The following is a 17,867-nucleotide window of genomic DNA, read 5'->3' on the forward strand; positions in this document are numbered from 1 at the left end:
TTTCTTGTCGGCCGTGGTGGTTCTTGGACTCGACGATAGTCATGAGATTGTATGGATTTTCCCTTATTCAGCTAGGGGGTTAGGAGGTCCTCGACGACTGGTTGGCACGTCGACTGCTGTTGGACTCTGAGGGGTCAACCCTTTTGGATCCGATTGGGCCGATGGTGAATGAGTCTGGAGATGCACACTCGCCATAGAGCCCCAAGCCTCCAATGGGGCGGCTGCCTTGAGGGTGGCCTCCTGCAGGGTGCCCCACCTCATCCAACCTCTACGCAAGGTTGTCGAGCCGGTCGAGGACCACTTGAAACTGGTCTATCGTTACTAGGTTATGAGTGCTCTTGGTGTTTCTCACCATGTCAGTTGAAGCTTATGAGTGAATTCTTTAAGTTTCTTAGAGCATTACTTTAATTGCGGGAAGTCTTAGCAACATTCCCACAAACGGCGCCAATTGTTGTTGGTGAGAATAGGTTGAGGGCAACAATGTCATTTTGCTTTCAAGTCGAGGAGTGGCTAAGTAGTCTGAGGCCTAGGGTGGCCGAGGGCTAATAGGCCGGTCCTACGAGGAGTAAAGGAGGGAGAACGTCAAAAGCCTCGGGTTGGTACCCAAGGCGGAGACTTCAACAATCACATTAGTACGGGTGCAATGCAAGGTGGATGAGGCCTAAGGTGGAAACACTTAGACGAGGCCATAAAGGAAGTTGTGAATTCTTAAGTCCAAGTTCCAAATATTTACCTTAAGGGGATTGTCCCTTATTTATACTTGAGGCCACATGGAGGTAGGTGGGCTCGAATGGTCAGGATGTTGTCCGGCTCTATAGAGCTCGATTATTTAAGGTCATCAAGTGCGACCGCACCATTAGTCCTGGATATGCCAATCCCTATTCCGCGCACGCCCCTATTGAATCCGCTTTGGGCGCCACCACCAAACACGCGCAAGCATGTTATTGGTCCGGGCCAAGTGCGCCAATATCAACTTACATTCCCATTTCCATGGTTGATGGATTTCACAAATCCGTATGACTACGGTGTGTTATAAGGGAAAAAAAGTTGATGGAGAACTCAACCAACAATATGCATGAACACAGACATACAAAATTTGGCTCCAAAATAGTAAACCATCTAATATTAATAATTAATATAGTCGTCCCACTCATAATTAATATATATGTATATATATTGCATCTGAATTAAGCATATATAAGATTATAGTTTCCCAATGAAGTGAAAGATTCGGAAAGTATTATTGAAAGGAACTGATGATGAAGAACGATCTAATCAACTTAGAGCGCCCATCTTCTTTGCACATTGAATGCTGTGGTCTATTATCATCTTGATATCGCACTTATACTCAAAACCTAGATCGTTCAGTTTTGTGGAACCCCATTTTACTCCTACAGCTTCCAGCTCCTCGTCCACGAACCTGATGCCAATGAATTCATTGTATGTCATAATTATGTTATATAAATTAAAGAAAAACAAGATTGGATGCTTGACTTGGGAGATATATATATATATATATATTCGGAGGACAAGGTAGCAAACTCGGCCATGAACAAAACTTGCTAAAACTCAGATCCCCCCTTTAATGGTTGATTTACCTAATATGATGATGATTTACACAAAATACACACACACACACACACATATATATATATCATTCGAACGACAACCCATAGTTGTTTCGGGGGGTTAAAGGAAAACATTATTAAACCAAACCAAACAAAACATATAAAAGCAAAAGGCAACAAGAAGTAAAGAAGAAGCCCCTACTATCTTTCACATAACTGGTACACGAGAACCTAAAAGCATCATATAAGGGTCGTTGGCACCATCCAAACCAGTTATGAACCTCTCTCGAGCCCAGATTTTTTACACACTTTTCCTATCCACTCTTTATCCGCCGTGAATTACAGTCACACATTACTCAATTCATAATAGAGATGTGTGGCTCCAATTCACGGTGGGTAAAGAGTGGGTAGGAAAAATGCACGAGGAGAAAACCCCGAGTGCTCTTTAAATGGCAAGCAATAGTGTAATGCAACTTGGGTGGGCCAGGACTGATTTAGGGCCAAGCTATGGAGCTGAAGTGAATAGAAAACTGGACAGTCCAAGCTAAGCCCTAATGGAGAATTCATTAGGTACATGGATATGTTGCTTGATTAAAAAGTCTATAAATCCATATTATATATATAAAACAATGTTGTCCATATCACCCTTCTTCTCTATTTTCCCTTTTCCCTTTAGTGCTTCCTCCTTAACTCTCTCTTTCCTCCATTCCCCCTTCCCAACCCTCCCATGTAACCACATGGCACCCCTCTCCCATTCACTAGAGTCCCCCATTCCAATTCTCTCTCTCTCTCTCTCTCTCTCTCTCTCTCTCTCAATCACTTAAACCATCTCCCTCCTAAAATTTCTCCTAAACTATTTCCCCATCTTCCATATACATGCATTTAATTTTTCATCAATGTATTAAGATATTAATGTTTAATTAAAGCTTAAATATTTAAATAATATAAGTAAAAATATATAAAATAAGAGAAAAAATAAGACAATAAGAAAAATAATGAAAGTAAAGTAATAATATCTAATAATTAATTAAAAATATTATTTCAATTATAAATAATATTTTAATATTTTAATATTTTAATGAAAAAATTATCTCTCTCCGTTGGACATTTTAAAACCCACACATCACTATTTGTATTAATGTTTAGATTTGTTGAACATTATATATAACAGAAAAAGGGGTCAAGAAGATGACTCTAACGGATTGGATCATTTCACAGCCCAAAAAGTGATTATCCCAACTTAGGGTAAATTGCTAAGACCTCCCTTCAGTTTCTGGCCATTTCTGAAACCTCTCCTAAAGATTGGTAATTGCAATCACCTCCCTTAAACTTTCTAACACAATGGTTGCAAGTTGACCCCCACTATTAGAATCCTCTAACAAGAGGCATGAAAACGTACAAAATACTCATGCAGTTACTTTTGGCCAAAATGTTTATTTTCCAAATTTTCTCTTCATATTAATTACTACCCCAAACCATTCCAACCTCTTTTCCAATTTAAATTGTTTTAGTTTCCATATTTTCTCTTCATATCAATTGCTACACCAAACCCTTCCAACCTCTTTTCCAATTTAAATTGTTTTAGTTTCCAAATTCTCCCTTCATATCAATTTCTCAAAGGTTAAGCCACAACTTTAAACTTTCTTTTTTTGTTGTTCATAAAGTTTATATTGTTTTTTTTTTATTCCTAAAACCAACCTCAATAGTAATTGCACGGGTATTTTGGATAATTTTGTACCTCTTGTTAGAGGATTCTAATAGAGGGGGTCTACTTGCAATTATGTCAGAAAGCTCAGGGGATATGATTGCAATTACCAAACCTTAGGGGAGGCTTCAGCAATGGCTAGAATCCTCATGGGAGGTTTCGACAATTTACACCCCCATGGCCAATTTATTTAGTTATTGATTCAAAAAAATCTTGATTGATCCTATTTGGTTTTCCAAATCTGTCATATAAATTTTTAGAAAACATATCTTAAAAATAAATATTAGAAACACTATTAATAACATGTTTTTGTTAAAATATTAATTTAACTATTAATTAAATTTTCAATAAAATATTTTTTGTTATATTTTTAGACAATGTTTTAAAAACAGACCTGGAGGCCAAACCATTTTTTCCTCTGGGTCGCAGGTCACTGGTTCGATCGATCGGGTTGAACGATTTAGATCATGCCACATCATCATATATATATATATATATATATATATATATATATATATATATGTATTAAGTATATATTTATGTACATATTCATATATGTGTATAAATATATATATATATATATATATATTTTAAACAAATAATATATAAATATGTTTTAGATATGCTATATGTATTTTTATATTTAATTAATATTTTTTTACTCAATTTTTTATTTTTTTATTTATAAAAATATTAAAATTTGTAATTTGAGGTAAAAAAAGGGTTTTTTTTTGCAAAAATAGCAGGGCAAGACACTTATGACACCTTGAGACACATAGATCTCGAAAAGTTATCCAAAAAAGAAAAAAACCCAATCTAACATCAGAGTGCAAAGTTATGGCTTCTGAAAGTTTGCATACATTGAGTGTACAAGTCTTGACTGAACTGGACCTGGAATCTTGGTTGGGTGACGGTTGGAACGGTTCGACCAGCCAGGTCAATGGTGGGTTGAAAACATTGTTTGTGGAATTTTTTTGTTAAAAATTCTCTAAAATTTTTTCTATATATTATGTAAAAACTTCACTACTAATTTTCTTTTTTTTTTTTGTGAATATGAATTGCCTCCTTTGTCTTATAGCTCTATTGCAATGAACTTTATTTTTTTAAGCATTGAAGAGGTAGATCAAATGGATCAAGTCGTTTCCCTAGATTTGTCAATTTTCCAAGAGAAGAAGAAAGTAAAATTTCCCTCATTTTTTCATGGGTCAGGTTATTTGAATTCCAGAAAACCATCCAACCCACTATCTTCAATTACGAATTCATACCAAATTGGACCAATTAAGTTTGACCAGTTTGACCCAATTATGCAATTTTCAAAACAAAAAGACTAGAGTCAAGTAATTTGAATACTTGAAAACCATCCATCCACTTAACTTCAATTACCAGTTCATACTGAATTATATCAATCTATTTAAAAACAAAAGGGCAAATGAGGGAAATTTTCACTAAAATAATAATTTTGTTAATTAAAATGAAAAAATGAGGAAAATTTTTCTAAAAATATAAATAGAAAAAAAAGTAGAAATTTAATTTTTTTAATTAATTGATAAATTACGAGAAAATTTCACTAAAAATAACAAAAAAATAACTTATTCAATGTAATATTTGTTGAGAAAATGTTAGAAATAAAAAAGTAACTAAAAAATAAAAGGGAAAATTAAAACCAGTAACACAATTTACATAATTAACTTATTAATTAAAACATATTAAATAACTTAGTTTTATTAACTTACCCTAAAATTAGTAAAATTAATTTACAAAATTTATAAATTTTAATATTTAAATTATTATTGAAAAATAACATAATAAAAACAATAAAAATGTTAACAGACTTAGAAAAAATCATTTTTTATTAGTTAAAGTTGATACAAATTAATAAAAACATAATTTAATTAAAGTAAACAAATATTTTTAAATTTAACTTAATAAACAAGTAATTCCCTCTCCCTAATACATTTTAGATTTTTTTTTTAATTTATTAGACATAACCGAAGAATAATGCTAAGATGGATTGGGTTCAGCCTTGCTCAATTACATTTAAAAGTAATAATAAAAATTAACACAAATTTATCCAGTGCATTTAAAAGTTATAATAAAAATTAACACAAATTTATCCACTATCATAAAACCCAAAAATGGTTTAGATTGGATTTGCGAAGACTTGACCCAATTGATATATTCATAAAGTTCCTGCCACAATTTCTTTTAACAACACCTGTACATGGCACGAGTTGGTGCCTCGTTTCCATTTATATGCATGAATAGTCAAAATACCTACATGTGCATGTATATCATTTAAAAATTAAAGTGGATGAGTTGGGTTGAATTGGTCCTGCTCCATGAATGGAAAAAGATTTATTACTCGGGCCAATCAAAGTTCACATCTCAATATCAATGGTCATCAAGACTTATTACTCTATATTTGACAGTGAGATGGATAATTTAATTTGGCCAATCTACATTAACTATTCCAAACAATCCGCCATTGGAAAGGGGCTCTGTAGACAGGCCATGTGCTCTCTGCTTCCCGCCCAATGCCCAACCTACATTGGAACTTTGCTTAAATAATTATCAATTGTCTAAGTATTTTTATTCTATTTGTAGTGTCTGATTTCTTCTCCTCAGTCCTCACCTCCTCCACCCACACCCGGCCTGCGCTCCATTTTAACACATCTCAGGCAGGGTTCACTCTTGGTTATTGTGAACACTCACTGAGGAGGCTAGTTGAAAGAATTTCATAGTCCTAATGTGGAGCTCTGGGTAATATTTTGTCACTCTGGTATATCGCAAATGCAACCGATTAATGAAGAATTAACGGGAGAAATAATCATTAAGCATGGAAAAGTTGCAGTTTTCAGCAGATGGAGTTTAATTACTTACTCATGTCCAATGTGGAGCTCTGGGTAATATTGTCGAATGTAATGCGCTATCTCCTTTGTTGATAGGTATGCGCTTGCACATAAAAATCTGCCTGCAGTGACTGAGGGTTTCTCCATGCAGAAGACATGGGCCTCACAGACATCTTCGATATGTATAACTGGAACTTTACCTAACAAAGCCTCCAAAAATCCAAGCATTTGATATGCAAATGGGTGGTTCAGAGCTTGTGATATGAGCAGTGCCATGCTTTCAGGTAAATAGGAGAGAACGGTTTCTCCCCCTACAAGGCCACAAGCGAGGCTCACCACTTCCATCCCTCCATTGTTGTAACTTAGTAACTCCTTTTCGGCAAGTGTCTTTGAATTTGTATACTCCTACGTATACAAAAACATATTGTCAGTTCATCAGTCTTAATTATCAAGATCCAAATTAGTAATGCTATATATAGCTCTTCACATCCATAGACATCAATTTCACAACTATATATGCAGACTTTTTTTGTAAAACACGTTATTAAGATCATTATATTGTTCTGGGCTGGCTTACTTAGCTCCATGCATGGCCATGGACTTCCCCCATCTTGGGCAGTTTCAACAGTTAATTAATGGGTTGAACTACAGATCAAGTATGGCACCCTCTGAGCTAACTAAAAATAGTTACTAGAAGAGAGAGATCTGCAGATAGCAATCTAGAACGTAACATCTACTCTTCAAAATAGGTTTGATTTGTTCTAACAAGAACAAGGATGAAACAGGAATCATACTAGTTAGTCAAGGGTCAAATTAATAATGAAATTAAAAGCCTGCAGCCACCTTCAAAGGATCGCTGTCATAAGGAAATGAAGGACTCAAAGGTAAGCTAGTCCAGCAGGAGTCGTCCATCAAATCTTTGAAACTGATGCCATCGTCTTTCAGCGGTGATGCGGCAACCACAGAGGCAGTATAGATCAGTCGCTTCACTGTTCCCGATCTTATGCAAAACTGCACAATTCTCCTCACCCCTGCTACCGCTGCTTCACTTGTATCCTTGAACTGTTTAATTAATTTTCCAAGGTACCAGTATCAGTCAAAGGAACGGACCCCAAAATTGGACCACAAAAAAGAGTGCTGAGAGAGAGAGAGACCTGACAACTATGGCTGTTGTGTTGCAAGGGGGTGGCAAGATGGAACACAAACTCGCAACCTTCAATGGCCGGCTCGAACTCATCTGGATTGTAAATATCTGCCTTAAACAATAGTAATCTGTTATTTGCATCAGGAAGGCTTTTGAGAAGTCCCACCTTAACCGGGTTATCTGGGGTAATGGGGTTCACCAAAATCAATAACCTGCCTCAGAGAGAGAGAGAGAGAGAGAGAGAGAGAACCTGGGTTCCTCAATGTTGCATGAACGATATAGCCTTTCTGTAAGAGCTTTCTGGTAAGCCAAGAGCCCTAATAACCTGCAGCACCTGTAACACAGACCTTGGTGTTGTTGCTTTTCGTCTCCATGTTCATTGCAATCTCGATCTTACGTAAAGCGGGGATCGTCAAGAGTTGTTTTAAACATAAAGCGGGGATCCAGTGGGATTAATCGTAAAGCTAAGAGTTAGAGGTGTAAATCTGGCGCGCCACGGCCCAGCATGATTGTATGGGCCGATGGGCTGTGCCGGGTTTGGGGTTTCAGGTCAGTGGGTCAAGCCGGCACAGTCCGCACTGTCGTCACATACTACTCATGGCCCGCGGATTGGCACGGTGCGGCCTGCGGCCCAGCCCGTATATATATATTTCATATATATTTATATATATAATATATATTATATAAATTATAATTACATAATAATATATAGTATATATTATATTAATAAAATAAATATTTTTTTTAATTTTATTATACTATTTTATTTAATTATTGTATATATAAGTGTGAGTGCCAGGGAAAACTGGGCTCACTTGCCACTTGGGCTGGAAATGAAGTCGACACCCATCAATTTAAGAAATGAAAGTAATGGGACCTCTAGGAATAATTTTCAAAAATATTTTTATTTTTGTAGTGACTCCAAAAATCAAGGCACTGGCTTACCGGTGTGGATAAATAAACGAAAGAGAGCAAGATAAAAAAAAAAAAAAAAAAGAGAAAAGAAAAACAATTCGGGGAAGAGCTGTATACATATACCTCAACTAATATAGTATGAAGAACAAATATACCATGCATCTACAAACTTGGCTAAATATAGCATGAACATGAGATGGTATAAACTAGATTTATCTCTAGAACAAATAACTTAGGATGATTAACTGAATTGAACTAGCTATTCTATCACAATATTTACCTAGTGGAATTGATATAAGAAGTAAAAAAATAAATAACAATAAAAAAAGAAAACAATCAAGCAAGAAAAATTACATGATTGATTATGAGATTCACAGTGAACAAATTTAAATCCTCAAAAATAGAAAACAAAAGCCTAATCCTAAATCTGGACTGGTATCGAGAAGTACCTGAGCTGAGACAACCCATTCCCTCTACTCCCAGCTCAAGATGCCGAGTAAACTGTCGAGCAAAAGAAACCACCCGATTGGAACATACAGAATGAGAGGAATTACCTGTGGAGAATGTGGCCTGACGACCAATGAAGCAACAAATAGATCAACAACAGATGAAGCAATTTTAGTCTGTTTAGATGATGGATGATGAATGAATAGGGGATTGTTTCGTCGTCAGGGGAAGCCAAATGTGGAGTTCGATCTCTGTGAATGGTGGAAAAGAACAGGGTTCCAAGAAAAGGTAGGGAACCACCAAAAATGAGAGACAACCGAATGACCTTCGTTGCTGGGAAGCTGCACTCACAATCGGATTTGGAGATCTAACTTGTTGCCGCTACCTACTTCGTTTGAATGAAAGAGGGGATGGACGGATCCCTGAAATTGTCGAACTGAAGTTGGGGGAGAAGTCAAAACTAATGCCGCCGCTCTGATTTGAAGAAGATGAATAGTGTATTTCTAAGGTCGATCTAAGAAGGAGAAGGTGTAGGAGGAAGAAGAGATAGAAGAGAATAGAGAGAAGAAGAGAGGGGCTGAAAGGGTGTCGTCGCCGCCACTCTGTTTGGGTTCGAATAGGGGAAGATGATGAATAGTGCTGGTTTGCTGATCAGGGAGATATGGTCTGATGGAAGTGAGAAAAAGACGGAAGAGAAAAAAAGAGAGGGAGTTTGAAAGGTAGATGAGGTTTGAGTGGATTTCAGATCTATAGCGGCAGTGACGAAGATGGAGGGATAGGGAAAATGGGAGAAGATGAGAAGGAGAAGAAGACCATGGAGAGAGAGAGGGAGGGGCTTTATTATTGATTTATTATGGATGGCTTTATTATGGATTGGGAGGTCAATAGGAAGTTTAATTATAGAGCTCTTGCTCAACAACTAACACTGCTATGGGTAGACAACTCTAAATGGACTAATCACTCTCTTATAAATAAGTATCTTAGGCAAGGAAGAGAGAAATAGGGAAAATAATATTTTACTTATGAAAGTGGTTGGACCCATGAGATGGGCTGCTCTATGTACCCCTTCGAAAGGGATCAAGCCGGACGTAGTTCAAATTGCCTTAGAATGGGAAAGAAGAGAGAATAACAAACTAGATGCAATAATAAAAGGAGACTCTCGATGGATAGAGGTAGGGTAGAGAGCATTGATCCCTTGTCTCAGAGATTGCATTCACATCCACGTAGTTAGCTTGATACCACAGACAATACCCAACATTGGCCATATACGACAATCAAAACATGGTGACTAAAGGGAGAAAAACTCAGCTCAAATATTACTCATGAGGGTCAGGAAATGCAATGAGACCTTGATCGATTAGCTTTTGAACTAAAATCTTGAGTTGATGGCAATTGTCAGTGATATGCCCTAGGCTTCTACAATAGTCACAAAAGGCATTCTCATCATAATGCTTTGGCTTACGCACCAAGGGAGGCCTCTCTTCAAGCAATTCCAGATATCCATCATTAGGCAAGGCAAGTAACAACTGAGAGTATGAATAAGGAAGTGGTGACAACTCCTTTTCTGTTTGGAGAGTTTGTTGTGCCCTTGGGGTACGTTACTGTTGTCATGATTGTGGACGTATTGGAGTAGGCACCCTAAATGAAGGATTAGATGGAGTTGTAGTTGCAAAGCTAGCTAGGTGGTTGCCCCTACCCCTATCCTCAATAGATTAATCGGACCATGTCCAAGAGATTCTTCGATTCTGACAGCTCCTTTCACCACTTTACTGAAGTCCTTAAGCGGTTGTACAACCAATAGAGTATGTTAGGGATCTTTTAGAGTCTTGACGAAAAGCCTAACCATTTTTTCCTTGGGCATGGGGTGCCACAGTTTGGATGCCATCTCACGCCACCGATAGGCATAATCTATGAAAGATTCTCTAGGATTTTGAGTCATTGACTTAAGATCTGCTCGATCTGGCACTAATTCCATGTTATAAGAGAAGTGGTCTAAGAATGCTTCAGATACTCGTTTCCATGACTTCTTTTTCTCTTCCTCCAGATTAGCAAACCACATTCTAGCACTCCCAATCAAGCTTTTCTGGAACATCTAGATCAGAAGCTTCTCATCGGAATCATACTAAAACATATCCCCACAAAAGATTTTTAAGTTAGTTTGCAGACAACCTTTTCCATCATATTTCTCAAAATTGGGCATCTTGAACTTCTCAGGCAATTTGGCATCAGGGTACAAGCATAACTCCTTAAAATCTGTAATTCCCAAATTGTGAACCCCCTTTACTTGCCTCATTTCTTTCTTTAGTCTTTCCACATCATCCTTGAGGGGGGTCTGGAACAGGGAAGGTGGTGTAGCAAATTCGGGATCATCTTCTCTGAAGATGGTTGGAGAGGGTCGAGCATAGGATTGCCCTGGGAAGCTAAAAGTTGGCTGACGCGGGGGTTGTGACGGGTTTGTCCAAGCCCTCAAAATTAGTACTAGTCCCACAATAAGATATTTGCAGTAAAAGTGGTACTAGGTCGAATCCCACAGGGAGCAAATCAGTAACCTCTTAGCCGAATGGATACTATAATTGAGTGGGGAAATTTAATAACTAGAATTAAAAGAATAAGAAAGCACTTAAACAAACAAGAGAAAAATCAGTCTTATCGAATTTTGGTTCAAGAGTTTGGGTTGAATCGATTGGCCATCGATCCTAGGTACAATTTAGCATTCTTGCAATTCAAGCATTTAACCTTAGATTTACTAGGATAGTCATAATAAACCTTGTGTTTTCCTAATTCAGTTGACCAAACCCAGCATTCGATCAACACTTATCACCACTCAACTGGGTACGATAGCGTTCCATGTTAAACAATGATAGCATTAAGATTTGTGAAAACAGTTAAACCAAAATAACAATAATTGAGATAGCTGCAATTATTGAATTTTGCTCCATCGATTCCTTTAGGTTGAACCATGATAAAACGTTGGTCAAAGGCTATCACGAACAATTGACCCAAAAAGATATCAACCTAATTGCTACTTGTACCATTCTTCGTGACAATTATGGATCGCCAAAATCATGGATAGCAATAGGAAAATCAACATTAATTCAGTTGTCAAACTAATTAACATCAATGTCCAATAAAAATATGCACAAGAATCAATGAATACTTGAATTAGAAAGCAAGAAAATAAAGTAACTACAGAACCTCACAATGACACAATCGAACCTCCCCCTTGAACCAGAAAAAGAAGCTTAGCTACTCATGATCTGCGCAATCTCCATGCTTTTCTTCTCCATAGCCGAACTACCTTCTTGAGCTTCTTGGTCTCTTGATGATCTCTTGGATCTTGGAATGGGTGATGCTAGAGCTGGTTCGCCCCCCTCTTTATATAGCCAAAGGAGATGGCTGTTTTCCAACTCCTTCTAGGAGATCATCTTATCTTTAGGGAGTCTTGATCTTCTTTGAACTAATTCTATCCTATCTCTTATCTAATCCCCAACCTTCTTATCCTTATAGGATTACATTCAAAGTTTAGATCTAATAAGACTCTCTCCCTCTTGGGAGATTACATTCGAATTAGGACTCTAGACTCTTGTATCCGAGTTGGGCTTCTTTGCTACTTGGGCTGCTTCCAGGTTTTTCTGCGAGTTGGGCTTCAGTTGTTAAATGGGCCTGACTACGAATTTTCTCCGACTTCGGGCCCGGTTTCATACTCGATGCAGACTGAACCAGTCAATGCCCAAAACATAAAAGTTGTGGGCCTTTCGTTCTTCTTTCTAATGCTTCTTGAATTACCCAATTCGGAGTCCGAAATTGTGAGTTAGACCCAGATCACTGACTATCGCCGAAACTGTGCAAAATCACCCGAATTGGCATGTTTCCTTCCAATTGCCTTCTTTATTGCCATGAATCGAAATACAAGAGTAATGAGTGCATTTAAGTGTTAAAATAATGAAAAAAAAATGAAAATTAGAGGACAAAAATAGGGTTCTTTTCAGTCTCATCAGGTTGGCAGTGGGATTGTTCACCAAAGGTGAAGGTTGGTTGAGGTGGAGGCTAGCAATAGGGGTGCTCTGCAAAGCTGAAAGCCGGTTCAGGTGGGGGTTTGTGTGATGATGCAGTGAACGTGAAAGGAGGAGGTGCATGGAATGAGGTGGATGTAAAGGGTGGGAATGCAGTTGATGTGCTGGGAGGCGTAAAGGCATGGGAGGTTCTTGAAATTGGTGGCTAGGTACTTGGATTTGTGAAAGAGGAAGTGAAGCTGATTGGTTATGCTCTTTGCGGAAAGCTATGAATTGGGCTTTTACATCCTCTAACTGCTCTTGAAGTTTAAGGTAATCAGTATAAGGAACCGAAGTTGGTATGTTTGGGTCTGCCGAAACAGAAAAACCTACGGATGAGGAGGCAGTTGTAGGATCATTCTTGATTGAATCTTCATTCTCAATGGTGTCCTCCTATCAACATAACTTAGTAACTCCTTTATTTTGATTTTTTTAACTTGATATTTCGCTTCCCTCCTTCCTTTTATGATTCTTCTCTTTTCTTTCCTTTTAACCCCCCTTCTTTATTTTTGAATTTTGGATTTTCCCTCTTTTTTCATTCTTTATTTTTTATATTTCAGATTCTTCTATCACTTCTTTTTTGCCTTGACTTGTTTCCCTTTTTATGGATTTTATACTTCTTTTTGGTTGTCTTATCGAGATTTTGAATTTTCCCATTTTAGTTTGGATTTTTTTCTTATTTTGAATTTTCCTTTTTTGTACTTTGGATTTTTTATTATCCGTTTCCATTTTTTGTTTTTCTATCTTTTTTGGATTTTTCTTTTTTTTTTTTGCACAATGGAGTTTTTATCTTTTTTTTTTTTTTGAATTTTGGTTGTTTCTTTTTTATTTTGGATTTTTCTTCCTTTTCTTCCTTTTTGATTTTGTATTTTCCCATCTTTTTATTTTATATATCCCCGTTTGTTATTTTATATATTTCCATTTTTGCATTTACCTTTTTTTGCATTCCTTTTCTCTTCTTTTTGTATTTTGGATTTTCACCTTTTTTTTTATTTTGACTTTTACACTTTTTCAGATTTTGGATTATCTTTTTTATATTTTTCTTTACTTTTATTTCTTATTTTGGATTTTCTTTTCTTCCCTTTTCTTATTTTTGAATTTTCCATTTTTTTGTCCTTTGGACTTTCTTTAACTTTCCCATTTTCTTTGGATTTTTTCCATTTTTATAATTTTCTGTTTTTTTTTTGTAAATTTCATCTTTTTTTGGCTTTTCTTTTTTTTTTTCTTTTTTCTTTTTTGGATTTTCTTTCCTTTCTTTTGTATTTTAACTTTTTTTTATAGGCACCAAGGTGTTTGTATAAGCAATTTGATTCCTTCATTGTGAGCTTGGTCTTTTACAAATGCGAAGCAGATCATTGTGCCTACACATACTTTGGTAATGATCACTTCATCATTTTGTTGTTATATGTTGATGAGATGCTAGTTGCAAGTACTGATAAAGGAAGTATCTCAACACTGAAAGCTCGTTTATCTAGGGAGTTTGACATGAAGGATCTGGGGGCGGTTAATCAGATTCTTGGGATGACGGTATATAGGGACAAAAAGAACAAGAAATTCTGGATAACTCAAAAGAGTTATGTTCAAAGGGTCTTGCGGCGCTTCAACATGCAGGATTCCAAACTAGTCAGTATCCCATTTTCTGTTGGTTGCAAGTTGTCTTCGGAACAATCACCTAGCACTGAAGCTGAGAAGACAGAGATGTCCCACATACCATATTCATCAGTAGTAGGGAGCCTTATGTTTGCCATGGTGTGCACCAGACCAGACATTGCACAAGTATTGGGAGCAGTCAGTAAGTTTATGGCAAATCCAGGAAGAGATCATTGGACTGCGGTAAAGAGAATCCTTCGGTATTTGAAGGGCACTTCTGAAATCTCCATTTGTTATAGTGGCCAAAGCTTAAAACTAGTTGGTTATGTGGATGCAGACTATGCAGGAGATCACGATAATAGAAAATCAACTACTGGTTATGTGTTTTCTTTAGCTAATGATGTAGTGAGCTGGGCATCAAAATTGCAATTTGTAGTGGCCTTATCTACAAGAGAAGCAGAATATATGTCAGCTACACAAGCATGCAAAGAAAGTATTTGGCTAAATAGGTTGCTTGAAGAATTCCACATCAAGAAAGAAGTGGTGACTATTCATTGTGACAGTCAAAGCGCATTACACTTAGCAAAAAATCCTATCTTTCGTGCACGAACTAAACACGTTGATGTACAACACCACTTTGTTCGTGAGGTAGTTGAAGATGGGTAGATCTCATTACAGAAGATCCACACTAACAACAACGTTGCTAATATATTGACAAAGCCGGTGATGAGAGAGAAGTTCATCTGGTGCAGAACTTCTCTGGGACTTGAAGCCACATAGCAAGAGATGATCGGCAGCTATTCTCGAGCGAGTTTTTCACTATGAAAATTGTCTTCAAGTAGGAGAATGTTGAAAAACAAAAAAAGGTGGGCTAGTCGGTGGCTCACCGAATTTGCAATCAGTGGCCCAGCGAACTGAGCCCACCATTCTATTCAGTGGCACACCAAATTGAATGGTGGCATTGCTGATATATTGACAAAGCTGGTGATGAGAGAGAAGTTCATCTGGTGCAGAACTTCTCTGGGACTTGAAGCCACAAAGCAAGAGATGATCGGCAGCTATTCTCGAGCGAGTTTTTCACTATGAAAATTATCTTCAAGTGGGAGAATGTTGAAAATCAAAAAAAGGTGGGCCAGTCGGTGGCTCACCGAATTTGCAATCGGTGGCCCAACGAACTGAGCCCACCATTCTATTCAGTGGCACATCATTTGCAAACCACTGATTGTGGTTTGCTTAACTATGAAGAAAATTTTTAAAAACCCCATTATACCCCTCAGCTCAAGTATAAATAGGGGTCTCTCCTATGTTATTTCAGAACACATACTCCATTTCATTTCAGTGTATAGTGTATACAGTGTGTTGAGAGGAGTATTGTGTTTGGGTGTATTGAGTGTCGGGTACAGGTGTGATTCCGGTAAGGCCATCTTTGTTTTTTCTCCTGTTTATAATAAAAAGGAAGCTCAGTTGCTACCAGTGGACGTAGGCATTTTGGCCGAACCATGTAAACCTGGTGTTCTCTCTTCTTTTTTTCTTTATCGCTATCTGATTTTATTTTGTTTTTGTGCATGTACAGATTACATTATTTCCACTGTGCAATTCCAATAGAGGGGCTGAAAGGGTGCCGTCGCCACCGCTCTGTCTGGGTTCGAATAGGGGAAGGCGATGAATAGTGCTGGTTTGTCAATCAGGGCGATATGCTCTGATGGAAGTGAGAAAAAGACGGAAGAGAAAAAAAAGAGAGAGGAAGATTGAGAGGTAGATAAGGTCTGAGCGGATTTCAGATCTACTGCCACTACAACTTGCAGCGGTCGTGACGAAAACGGAGGGATAGGGAAAATGGATGAAGAGGCAAACAGGGGTAGTTTTGAATGAAATTTCATGGGGTGGGGTTTCAGGAGGTTCTGGGTTGATTGGCGGGGTCAGATTGGCCCGATTGGGCTCGGATTGGGTAGATCTGAAAAGGGTTTGACTTAGTTAATCTAAAGGCTCAAAATGAAATCTTTATGTGATCGAAGGTAAATAAAGGTGTTTTGGGATGAAATTTCATATGTAGGAGTTTTTTGGTATTTTGGGGTGATTGGAAAAGTTTGATTGGTTTAGATGCATTCGGGTCAAGTGGATATGGGTTACGGGTGCGAGAATGGTCAAAATGGAATCTTTGTTTGATGAATGAGTTAACGAAGGAATCTTGAGTTCAAATTTCATGGGTAGGTGTTTCGGAATGTGTTGGGCCTGATGGTTATGTCTGATCTAATGGTTGAGGTGTAAGTGAGGGTCGATTGAAATTTGGGTTTTATAGGTTTTGGGGTGTTTCAAAGAGGTCGGAATGGTATGATCAGGTGTTTGATGTGGATTGGAGGCTCAGGTGGCAAACCGAGCAAAAATCGGGTGCTAACAATAAGCAATTGTGTACATCAAAATTCTTAAATTCATATAAAATTAAAATTTTAAGATTTTTTACAATTTATTTTTTAAATAACTTTGGCTCGGTCCATGGCTCTGCCTAGCCTAAGGCTTGGCCCACGAACCGGCCCAGCAAGGGCCTGCATGGGTTGAGGCCATGGGCCATGCTGGGCCGACTCCCCAAAATATTCCAGGGGAGAAAGGCACGGCCCGCACTTTGCGGGGGTGATACGCGAGTCGTGCCATGCTAACCCAGCACAACTTGTTTTACACCACTAATAAGAATATACAATTAATAATTATTTATATTTTATATACTACTTTTAATAAATTTTTAGCAATACAAAAATAACAATAATTAATTTCAGCTAGTGTTGTTCATCAAATTGATGAAACCAACCAACTCGATCAATTTGACCCAAGTTAGTTGGTTTTCTAATATTTCCAGTCAGCTTTGGTTCAATAATTTCCCAACCCGAATATGTTGGATCAGTTTCGCATTGGCTATTTGTAAACCGACCAAAATCGAACAACCTGATCATAGATGTACATTAATATTTTATATTTTAAATGTAATTTTTTAATACAGAAAAGTGGGAAAATTCCCATATTCATAGTCTAAAATATTTTATATCATAAACTTAATTTTTAATAATGTCACTGTAATTTTTAACTTTAAATTACATTTTTAAGTTTAAATCTTTTGAATTGATTGATCAAACCAAAAATTGACCCAAATCAACATAATCTGAGTGGGCCGGTTTTTCACAAATGGTTAGTCAGTTTCGAGTGACTAACTCCCCAACTTGACCAGGTCGATTCGGTTGGCCAAACAGCCTAGAATCAAACTGAACCAACCCATGAACACTCCCAATTTCAACTAAATTAATAGTCTCATCTATAATAAATAGCAATAGTTTATTGTCCAATAATTATTCAAAATTATAGCGAAAACACACAATTATTGAAAATATATTGATAATTAAAATACAATAAATAACTAATAAAAATACAATAAATACTAAAAAATATATTAAATTAGTCAATAAACAATATAATCTCAAATAATAGTTTAATCTATAATAAATATTAATCAATAAATTATAACAAAAATACAATAAAAAAGTTCAACAATAGTAGTTTAATCTCCAATAGTTATTGAAAATTTTCTATTAAATAACAAAAAGAAAATTT

The 17,867-nt window shown here is 36.9% G+C and overlaps 1 pseudogene across 1 annotated transcript; it reads right to left on the reverse strand.

Moving 5' to 3' along the window:
* Positions 1 to 1,095: 1,095 nt before the first annotated feature.
* Positions 1,096 to 7,791, reverse strand: LOC148864510 (NADPH HC-toxin reductase 1-like; annotated as a pseudogene). The gene is made up of 5 exons (XR_016110782.1): positions 7,517 to 7,791; positions 7,277 to 7,446; positions 6,966 to 7,184; positions 6,154 to 6,527; positions 1,096 to 1,420 (listed from the first exon to the last, which is right to left on the reverse strand). The product of XR_016110782.1 is annotated as an NADPH HC-toxin reductase 1-like (transcript).
* Between the last annotated feature and the right edge of the window lie 10,076 nt (positions 7,792 to 17,867).

The sequence above is a fragment of the Nelumbo lutea genome, chromosome 3 (genome assembly GCF_056320005.1).
Source record: "Nelumbo lutea isolate HS-2025 chromosome 3, American lotus-T2T, whole genome shotgun sequence".
Lineage (NCBI taxonomy): Eukaryota > Viridiplantae > Streptophyta > Magnoliopsida > Proteales > Nelumbonaceae > Nelumbo > Nelumbo lutea.